Source organism: Pinus tabuliformis, chromosome 2_1, assembly GCF_031772625.1.
Source record: "Pinus tabuliformis cultivar Carrire ecotype Pingquan chromosome 2_1, CPIR1, whole genome shotgun sequence".
Lineage (NCBI taxonomy): Eukaryota > Viridiplantae > Streptophyta > Pinopsida > Pinales > Pinaceae > Pinus > Pinus tabuliformis.
Genome location: NC_142299.1, coordinates 152,102,745 through 152,114,561, shown reverse-complemented (window position 1 = coordinate 152,114,561; position 11,817 = coordinate 152,102,745). Strand labels below are relative to the sequence as shown.

Sequence of the window (11,817 nt, the reverse complement as noted above, 5' to 3'; positions counted from 1 at the left end):
GTGGAAAGCATTATATGCTCTTTAAAACAGATGTAGAAAAGCAGAGTTATGAGATTGGAAAACAATTAAAGTGCTTTTTGGGCTCTTAGTTTGTCTAGTGATATTTTATGGGTGTGAATTGTGGGCTAGCAACATCCCTGTCTCAAAATGGAATCAAATTGAGAAAATCCAAAAACGCTTGATCATGAGCAAGTTTAAAATAAAAAATTCGGTTTCTTATGAGATAATGTTGAGTGAAACAGGAGCAACTTCCATCGAAGCAATTGCTATGGTGCATCTCATAAGGTATCTTCAAAGAATTGAGCAAATGGGAGAAGGTAGATGGCCTAAAGTTATCTTCAATGAAGGAATGAGTGAAAGAAAGAAATCATGGATGAGACAAAACAACAAATGGATGCAAAAATGGAATATTTACCTCAATGCATGTCCCACAAATAGTAAGGATTTAAAGAGTTATGTTATGGAGAAGTTTTGTAAGTATATATGGGGAAAAGAGTTGGGTAGAAAGAAGAAGTACTATGATCAAGAATTCAACCCCGCGTGTGACCTCCAACAAAAAGAGTACATCAGAGTTAGCATTACATGGAGAGCAAAGATTCTTATTGCTCAATTAAGAACTAACTCGCATCAATTACGATGCAAAACGGATCAGTGGAAAAGAGACCTAAAGAAGTTTGGGAAGAGTGGGTGTGTACTTTTTGCACTTATGGGGCAGTGGAATCGGAAAAACATTTCATTTTGGAATGTGATGCTTTCAAAGACATCAGAGACAGTTACAACAGTATGTTAACATCGGTTCCTTAGCATTGTCTTTTCAGTGAGGGGACTGTTAGAAGGTTGGGTCAGCTCATCATTAATTTGAATAATAAGATGACTGAATTGCAAAAGGAAAAAGCAAGGAAGCTAGTGGTCCCATAGACTATATCTAGTCTTGTGGACGTTAAAATTTCATTCATTCATATATATGTGGATGGGTAATTAGCAGGAATTATATGGATGAAGTGTACGTTTTTTTTTTTTTTTTTTTAAGTTTGGCATCGATGAGGTTACATCATGGTTATGTCTAAGAATAACACTTCAATAGGGTGGGGAATTGAGTCAATGACTTAACATCTAGGAGTGCCTTAACAACGCACTCAATCATTGTCTAACTAAGACCCTATGGACAAATGAAATGTATGTTTAAATTGAGTTGATTGTCATTATTAAGTAAATGTATACAGTTGAAAGGTGTACATTCCACACTGAAAAGTATTTGTTGATTAATATTGGGACCCCATTCATGTTCAAAATTCAGTTAGTTTATCTAATGTGGTTTGTGGGCGATTGCATTAGGATCGAGAGTATAGGGGCAGGGCTTTTAGCACGACTCCATGCCTCCTAATTAACAGGCAATAGGTCTATTGATTCTCCTCAACTTATGACTTAACAAGGGTCAAGACACACATGAGTTGACAGTCTCACTCATGGGGATCACCTACCCTTATAGCCTTAGCATAATGGGCCATAATCTTATTGGGAATTTAATGTTAGGGCCTCGCCCAAGTTCAAAGCTCGGTTAGCCCACCTAGCATGGTTTATGGATGATTGTGTTGGGCATAGGAGTATAGGAGCAACACGTCCAACTTTTGGCCTCAATGATAGACGACATCTCTATTAATTCTCCTAATACAATTAAAAAAACAAATCTTATGAGCAATTTAAACCCAAATAAGAAATGTGTGTATATGTGTGTGTTTTTTAACCATGGTGAATATGTAACTTGGTGGAGGAATATCGACAAGGCCCACAATCAAATTTTAAGGCCACCACTATAACACCAATATTATATCCAACAACTCACAACCCACATATACTAATAACTTATGACTTAACAAGAGTCAAAACATCTGAACCTCATTAGAGTAAACTTTATCTCATAGAGTGCCTACTCTTCAAACCTTATCACTACATAACGATGTTCCTTTATGAAAATTAAAACCAAATAAAAATGATAACTAAACATTTTATCCACCATGAAAATAGAGTTGTAAAAACTTTAAATAAATAATAACAATGATCTTATTTATTCTTCAGGTTAAGCAAATGCTAATGATTATATTATGGAAGGAGAGGTGTGAGAATAATTAAAATGTTATCAAAGTTGCGTACATCGTTATCACCACAACAACTAATATTAACAACGTACCAATAACAAATTTCTATACTTTTTCTTGATGACAAGTTTGAAACCTCTTCATCATATTAGTCAGCTTAAATCCATCTTGACTCTGAATCTACCAAGTGCCGAGAGGGATCAAATCTCTTGAGGTGAAAATCTCTTTTCGAGTGAAAAGAGATTTTATCCCTCCCAACGCTTAATAGATCCAAAATTAAAATAGATTTAAACTGGCTTAATTAGTTAAAATAAATCTAAACTAATTTAATTATTATTAATTAATAATTATTATCTCAGATTTTATGCTTCTGTGATTCATGATATAATGCTTAGATTTTCCGGAAAAATCGCATTGAATCTTTAATTGTATTAAAATGGCTCAAAACATCAAATGATGACCTCTACAGTCCACCCACTATAAATTTAAGAAAATGCAATTTTTCTAATTAATAAAAAATTTAAATAAAAAAATAAAAGAAAAGTATTTATAAAAACATTTGTAAATATATGAAAAATGTTAATAATGAAATTTATTCATAAAAACGTTTGTATGTATAGAAGAAGAAGAAGAAATTATTTTAACGTCCACAAGGCTAAAAATAGCCTATAGGACAAATTGTTTCTTCATCTGCTTGATGTATTCGGCCTTTTTCTTTGAAGCTTCAAAATAAATGCTCCTAGCTTCTCGACAAACCCCTCGCTAAATAGAATATCCCAAGGTCTAGTTGCAAGCATATCTGCATAATTTTCCATGTTGTCTTTGAAGGCCTCGCATTCTAAAATGAAGTGTGTTTCTATTTCCACTTTTCCGGAAGAACAAAAAATGCATACTCTTTCCTCACACACTTATTTTGGCCTTTTCCAACGCCCTATTTCACAACGGAGTTGATGAGAATCAGTGCTTAACTGAGCAATAAGAATTTTGGCTCTCCAATAGATATTGGCCTCTATGTATGCTTTTGGTTGACAACTATGAGTGGGATTAAACACTTCAATATAGTACCTTTTCTTTCTTCCTAACTCCTTATCTCAAGTACGCTTGTGTAACTTTTCCATAACAAAAGCTTTTATCTCTTTGTTGTTTATGGGACATGCGTTCAAGCAAATACCCCATTTACTAATCCATTTGTTATTTTGTTGCATCCAAGTATTTTTTTTCTGCCTTCAGCTGGATTGATCATATAAGAAAGAGTTATGAGCAAGTTAGCAATGTGAGTCTTAAAACAAAATAAACCAAGCTGCACTAATTGGTGTTCTGGCTCCACGAAAAATTAGTTGAATATGATAAAAAGAGCCATTAAAAGATAAACAACTTGATAAGCTATGAGCAGAAAATAAAGTGCAAACTAAAGCAATGATACTAATGGAAATAAAAAATAAAGATCAGCAGTCTAGATAAGACGATCACAAATGCCACTAGCTGTAAAAAAGAAAGAAAAGAAACTGTCCCGGGCACCTAAGAAATCTGCAAAAACACACTGATCAGTCATGGAAAAGTGCAGAAATATAAATGAGCAGAATTCAAAGTTATATACAGCTATTGTACATGATCAAAACATAGCAATCAAAAGAATTCTGTACAACTATTATACATAAACTGATAAGAATAAATTCAAGAAATGAAAAGCACTGTACAGGCCTTAAGTAAACAGGGGCCCTCTGCCTACTCCAGCCAGCTCAAAAGATCAATTACACGCTCAAATGGAGAACAGTCTTCTCATATATTACGTAGCAAAATGGAAAGTACAGTGGGGTTCAAAATTACATATCAGCAGCTAGCTAATCAGCGTTCAGAGACGCTTTATTTATAGCAGAGAAAACAAAACTAACTTAACACAAACTACGCTATTCTATCAGCTGTGTGAAAAACACGTAATCTAGTACAGTCCACGGATTTAGGCAACAGTCGTGGTGGGCATTAAATCTCTTGTTGGATTTGTGTTCCCCATCATCTTCGTGGATGAGGAAGAGGCCAGTTGTGCTTCACGTGCTCTAAAACCAAACACGCAGAGCCGTGCCACCGCCAATGACCTTTGTTGACTGTAGTTGCCCCCTCGTTGACCATGGGTGTTTATGACTGGTTTGGCTGAGCTGGAAGGACACACACCATGTCCTTGGTTCCACGCACTTGCCCATGTGGCTCTTCTGACCGGAGGACACCTGGATCATGCCGTTTAATAAAACAGCTGCGGAATCCGGGATTGGCTATGGAAACCGGGATCAGCTGCGGAAACCCTGTGTGAGATGCGGAAAGTGCAGGTCTTGAACCAAAATTCTAATCCAACAACACAGTCATTAGCATAATTAATAAACCATGTAAAAGTCCTAAAATACAATGATTTAAGCAATTTGATGGAGGAAATGAGTGACAAAGGAAGGAAATGAATGGAAAAGGAGGCTGAGAGGATGTGAAAAGAAGTGCAGGTCTGAGGCTCAACACTTTTCATCAAAAAAATATGAACTACCTCGTCCATTAGGCTATGGTTTAGTGGCAAGTTGTAGGGTGCTTGTCATGAGGATGACCCAGGTTCAAAACCCAGGAGGCATATTCCCATGATAATGCGGCTGCCCATGTCATTCCAAAATATGAAGTCGGGTCAACGTGATAAACACCAGTTCAATGATAATGCAGAGGTGCTGTTAATGATGACCCCTGTGCTATTGAGGTTTGCACAGATGAGCCCACCTGCAAGTCATGCGTGACTTTGATGAATAGATGCAATTAAGGTGTTTCACCCACGCCAGTCAAAAGGCCTTGACCAAACAAAAACAATAATAGTGAGCCCAACCTCAATTTCAACCTTCTCCTATCAATAACAAATACTACTACTGCTAATAATAATAATAAGCACAACCCAAATTTCAATCTAGCCATAAATGTCAGGCAGATTGTAGTCAAGTAGTTAAATCATAGCACTTTCAGTGCCCTCTTAGAAGTATGTTGCGGAATTATCTCACCATCGGAGTTAACTACCATATTGAGATTCAACAGACAAGGTCAGGTGCAAATCCTGCATGAAATTGGTGGAATAGAGATTCTATGTTTGTAGCATCTACAATGAGGGCAAAACCCACTATGTTAACAGAAAGACATTTTCCAACAAGAAAACAATCAAAAATAATAATAATGTAGCCCTCAATATCTGCCTCTTTTGAAATGGACCAAAGAATGTCAGGTATAGTCAAATCCAATATTCACGGTGTACAATACAATCGTTTTAGAATGACAATGCGATGGGCGTTGCTTCAATGGATTGTTGGGCCAAATGTCACCTAGATCCATAAAATTAAAAACCCTAATCGAGTAGGTGCACATGATGCAGCCATGGATTTCCACGAAATAAATATCTAGGTGCTTTTTTTCATCAATCAAAATATGCACAAACACATTTACAAACTGACCATGAAAGTGAATTGAGTTGACCATTAACGTGAATTGGGTTGTGTTTAAGAAATTAAATCATTGCGCTTTCAGGGCTCAAACCCACGTTCAAAAGCCCCAGAAGGCATATTTCCTGCAAAAATGTGGCCAAAAGAATAAATTCCACATTCGAAGAATCCCAGAGACCTTGACAGGTTATAGCAGTGGAGTCTAAGCCTGGTATAAGGCCTGGTTCCTTTAAAAAAATAGGCGCTTACCAAAATAAATAAATTATCTGACCATGGACAATATCAGAAACGTAAAATCAAAGAACTAATAACAGGTAAAACACTAACGAAAAGTAGATCCTACCAAGTGGGTCATCGTACGATCGATCCCAATGGAGATCCCTTGAAACTAAAATCAAAACATCTCTATCGTTCGCAGAGAGAACAGATCCAGCATATAGAGAACGAAAAAAACGCGGTAGGAAAAGAGGAACCCACCTCAGCACGGTTGTTGATGTGGCCAACATCTGTAGTCACACCTGGAGTGCCAGTGATATCATAGAGTGCCAACTTTGACACCAGAGGATTGAGTTTCATCAGAAGAGCCAATGGCTGCCCGATACCCCCAGCAGCTCCCAACACAACAACCTTGCGTGGCGGACTTCCACCACTCGAATAAAACCTTCTCGGCATAACATTAGTTTTGAAAGAAGAAGATGATACATTCTTCAGTGCAGATCCCACCAATCGTCGCATTGCAAAACTCATTTTTGCCGCTGGTAACACTGAAAGAATGCAAGCTGAAGGCAGATGAAGAAGAAGGGGGAGATTCCAGAGCTTAAAGGCTGAATCAATGGAGATGTGTGGATACGACTTTGTTAAAAGGGATTTTAAAGCCTCACGGTACTATGCAGGGCTTTGGTTTAATCTATTTTATTGCGAAATTCTTAGTTATTGACAATCAGACAACTCGTGATAGAAATCCCTCTTTTGGGGGGACGAGGTTCGGGAATGGAACATCATGTGATCGAAATTTTCAGTTGGTCAAATGTTAATTAAGTTATTATAAAATAGAGATATTTTTTATTTTATTTTTTTTAAATAAATTTAATAATATTAGGAGACTTTTATCAAACTCTGGTTAGGGGTCAGACTAGTTTACAATGTATTTAAACATTGCAAATCTCGGTGTGTTTAAAAGGAAAGTGTTTTTTTTCAGGGGTGTTAGTTATTTATGGAATATGTCATATTGTGGATATTTTGATTGATATTGGACCATTTTAGTTGTTTGTTATGTATGTCGAATAGTCCAATCCCAAGGAATCCTCGAAAGTGGTGAATCTTTGCAGAGAATCTTTAAAAGTGGTGAATATGATGTTAGGGTGTTTTTTAAAAGGGAGTGATAATTGAGATAGCTATATATTTTAAAAGAATATGTTTTTAGGGGTTATAAGAGTGTGAAGGACCATTTTCCATTCTAGGGAAAGGGAAAGGTTTATATTTAGGGATTAGGATAGTTTTTAATTTTTATTTCAAGGTAATAAGATCATTGAGGAAAGATATTATAAAAATATAATTGTTGATGGAGATTTATAATGATAATTAAATCTTTTTATAAAGGTATAAGGTAGGGTTAAAGAATGTTGTTATAAATAGTTTACAGGATAAATAAAGAGATAGAATTGTTTGAAAGAATGGAGTTATTTCATGCGCTTAGCGCAGTAAATAACAAGGTAGTTGGGTTAATGTAGCAAGTAAGTTAGATAAACGAGTATTTTAAAATAAAATCCGGTAAGTAAGGGTATTAATCCCATAAGAGTTCAGCCTTGAGCTAATAATGACATATTTTTGTAAGATTAGAGGATTTAGATTATATTACTGCGAGAAAAAACGTGATTATAACATAGATGGATTGGTTTGGTCTATCGTTAGGGAGGTCAAAGCAATAGCACATAAACACAATTTTCATATTGCTCGCATTCTTTCTGACCTGAGAGTCTGGGAATTTAAACCAAAAACAAGGATATACATAGACAAAATTACATAAACTAAGAGACCAAAATACATTCTGAAACAAGTAGAAGAATAGAGACGATATAGAGAGAGTTATCATTTTTCCTAGAGTTGCACTTGAGTTGTCATTCTACAGGGTGTTAAGTATGAGCTCGAGGGTCAGATTCATCTCTGTGGTTGCTGGAGCCTGGGTAGTAGATAGAATTTGGTTGAGGTTGTCATCCATGTCATTCAACATGTTCTCCATGTTGTTCATTCTGTCCAGGAGTTCTAACATCAAATAAGGAGCTCTTGTTAGGTGTCAACCCTGTCAGTAAGTACCCGGCCCATGAGTGTCTCAGTATGCCATTACAGGTTAATATTCTTAAGCAGAGGCCCTCGCCCTGGTGGAGTTTCTGTTATCATGCATATAATCTTGTGTTTCTCGCTCCACATGATGATTTGGCACGTATCTTCTAGCCCAACGAACTTGCCCTTTGATGTAAGCGATAGCTCACTACATGACCTCAAGAACGAGACGTTGATAATGGTCCACGATGGCTCCGGTGGAATCTTGAGCATGGGAGGCATGCAGGGAGGGAGGAGTAGGAGAGGGGGGTTGACTCGATCTGCCCCTATGTTCTGCCTCTGTGGAGATGGTGGTGCAACATCGAACCATGACTGAGTGAGAGGTAGGGGCGGCAGAAAGTCGATTGAAAGGAGGAACAAGTCGATGGTGGGTAAAAATAAACTAGATAGAGGTTAACCTTTCTAACTGAAAGTGGGGGGGGGGTTAAAATTGTGAGGAGGCTCAGGTGAGGAAACCTGCAACAAAAATAAAGCCAAGCATGGGGACAGAGAGACAAGATCCGAAATTCCAAATCGGAGCAAGAAGGGAGGTTGTGGAAAAGAACCAATCCTGAAGTGAGTTGCAAGGGGAGTAAAGGAGAAGACCAAACTTGATTGATAGAGATCCTTGTAAAGGAGAGGCATGGATGATAACCGAAAGTGGAGATCCTAAGGGGTTGATTGCAAGTGCAAACGTCGACGATTACATGGCGCTTGCAAGCTAGAGTCATTGATAGAGTGTTGCAGGACCCCATGACCATATGCCCTATTTTAAAGGCTTCGAGAATTGGCTGTATTTTTCTCTTAATGATCCAACATGATATGCTTTTCTTCTTTAAATGACAGTGGTGTACTCACCTACACAAAAACATGAATGTGTGCTCGATTCGAAGAGTGTGAGATCTACGAAATGATAGTAGCCCACCTCCTTTCGTACAAATGCCTCTAATACCATAAATATCATCCTCTACTGAGAATTGTGATGGTGGTGGCAGATATGCCATGCAGGTCGCTAGGTGTGGGCATCTTGCCTCCCTCTCATATGATTACTACAGATCATGGTCAATCAGGAAAATTAATGTTGTGCACCCACCTTAGGGAACTTTGTCTTGTTCAACAATGTCCTGACATTCATGCTTCCATTGAGCAACAAAAATTTGTTCCCATAGAGATTCCATGACCTCTAAAGTGAAGTTGAGCCCTTCATTGGCAAGCATGTTTACCAACTTGTTGCCCTTTCTTATTATGTGTTGGAAAGCGAGTGCATTGAAGTTTAGGAGTTGTTTTGTGATATTCTCTAGACTAGCCAAAAGTCTCCAACTCCTTTAGCTCGAGTAGCCCCGCCTACCACCATATATTTGATCTCTGCAAAGAAATGTAGTAAGATCATTTCACAGACTAGGAAATTTGTTTTCGTTATGATTCACCCTCAGGACAAGAAGAAGATTGTGGCCACAAATTCCAAACATGGCTCCTCCGCACAGTAGTAGCAGATGGACAAGGTCATGGAGGAGTACAAGGACATTTTCACCTCACCTGCGGGGGTACCTCTCCATTGTCAGGTCAAGCACTCCATCGATCTGACCCCAAGCACGTCATTCCCAATGGATAAATATATCGACGTTGTGTTCTGGAGAAGAATGAGATCAAGAGGCAAATTCAGGAGTTGTTGCAGAAAGGGCACATTAGGAAAAGCTCATCACCTTGTGGGAGTCTGATTGTATTGGTACATAAGAAGGATGGGACCTGGAGACTCTATATTGACTATCGGGTGCCAAACAAAATCATTGTCTATAATAGGTACCCAATCCCATGGATTGATGACCTTCTGAACCAGCTCAAGGGGGGAAAATATTCCAGCAATATTAACTTGAAGTTTGGTTAATTCTGATTTGTGGAAGACTGCCTTCAAATCTAAGGAGGGACTTTTCAAATGGTTGGTCATGCCTTTCAAGTTGACGAATGTTACTGCAACCTTCATGAAGTTGATGGATGACATCTTGTGACCCTTCACCAATGCATTTGTGGTGGTGTATTTAGATGACATCTTAATCTTCAACCAAAGTTGGGAATGAACAAGAGGTTAGTCATGATGATAATACATGGAATGAATACTTTGATACAATTGTTATACTTTGTGGGTGTTATAAATAAGTTCAGTTATAAATTAATGGACGATATAAGTACATCATATAGTCTAATCTCTAACCTTGGAAAAAATAATGCATGTATCAATTATTTTAGGTTGGCAATGGAATCAGAAAAAATGAGGAGTTTAATCATTTTGATAGACCAATACAAATACCTGCATATGGACGTGGCCTACGCCGTACAATTAAATCACGCAAAAAGAAATGGGTGGAAGAGGATATGACAATGGAGTTTGTAAATGAAATAGAAAATCAACACAATGAACAAGAGGTTGGTCATGATGATACTACATGCATAGATGAATAATTTGAGACAATTGTTTTTTTGGATTTTCCTAAGATAGAAAATCTAAGAATATGAAATTAATGTGGCTTGTTTTTAAAATAATGTGTTCAAAAATAATATTTTTAATTTATTGTATACATGTATAATGTTGTTTTGTTGAGTAATTTATTGCGTATATCTTTGAAATGGATCCATGTTCTATACAGTAATTGCTATCTAACATTAAATAATGGTTGCATTTAATTATAGGTAAACGATGTTGATGATACACCTATTAATGATCAATATCCAACTAGACCATTAAGAATTCAACGAGATGATCCAATTCATCCTTTAAACCATACTAGGAGAAGAAGAGAAGAATTGAAGAGAGCACTACCACGTGAAAAATTTGAGGAATTGATGAAATTAGCATACATTGATGACATGCCATCCACTACTCAGAGTAGAGATGTCGATGGAAATGTAATGCATGAAGAATGATAGTAATACGTATCCAGAAGATGGTATTGAAACTAGTAATTGTTCACGAATCCATAAGATTGTAAGGTCATTCTCATTATCATAATCATTGTCATCATCATCACCATCATCCTTGTCATTGTTATTGCCATCATTACATTATCATCATAATCACCATTCATGCCATCATCATCATCATTATGGACATTGTTTGCAATTGTTCATAATTGTAGATGTTGTAAGAAATATCATCAACCAAAAAAATGTGATCAGTGCTAGAAAAGGGTTGTTTAGGACACATTGATATACGTAAGAGAAATAACAACTCTATTTTTGACAGATGATCGATGATGATCATCATCACCACCGTTATCATCGTCATTGTCATTTTTATCATCCCCATCATCATCATTAATGTAATTTCTATCGACATTGTTGTAATCATGCATCATCATCATTCATGCCATTATTGTTTTTGATGATGACCTAGATGAAAATGATGATCATGACACCAAAGATAATGCTTATGATTATGACAATGACAACATCTAAAATTGGGAAGATTCGCCAACGTCATTAGCATCGTCATCATCATAATCATTGCCATCATCATCATTGTCATTGTAACCACTATCGTCTTTATCATCACAATCACAATTCATGTCATCGCCATCATCTTCATTTTCATCATTGTCAATATTATTGACATTGTCATCAATTGTTCATAATTGTCAATGCCATAAGGAATATCATCAATGCAGAAAATATGATGAGTGTTGGAAAAGGGATGCAAAAGCGAACATAGAAATGGGGGCAACAATAGAAGTAAAATTGGATGAAAAGTGGATACAACATAAGTAGATGCACAACAACATGAAAAACCTGACACAAAAGTGGATGCAAAAGTAGATGCAGTTGTCAATGCAAACTTGGATGCAACCATGAAGGCAAAAGTGGAAGCAAACATGGGTCCAATGGTAGGTGTGAAACTTGGCACAAATTGTGGTGAAACAAATGTGGATGCAACAATGGAAACAAAAGTATATGCAAAA

General features: G+C 36.9%; 1 pseudogene; it reads right to left on the bottom strand.

Annotated features, from left to right (window-relative positions):
* Positions 1–5,613: 5,613 nt before the first annotated feature.
* LOC149199194 (malate dehydrogenase 1, mitochondrial pseudogene) lies at positions 5,614–6,295 on the bottom strand (annotated as a pseudogene).
* Between the last annotated feature and the right edge of the window lie 5,522 nt (positions 6,296–11,817).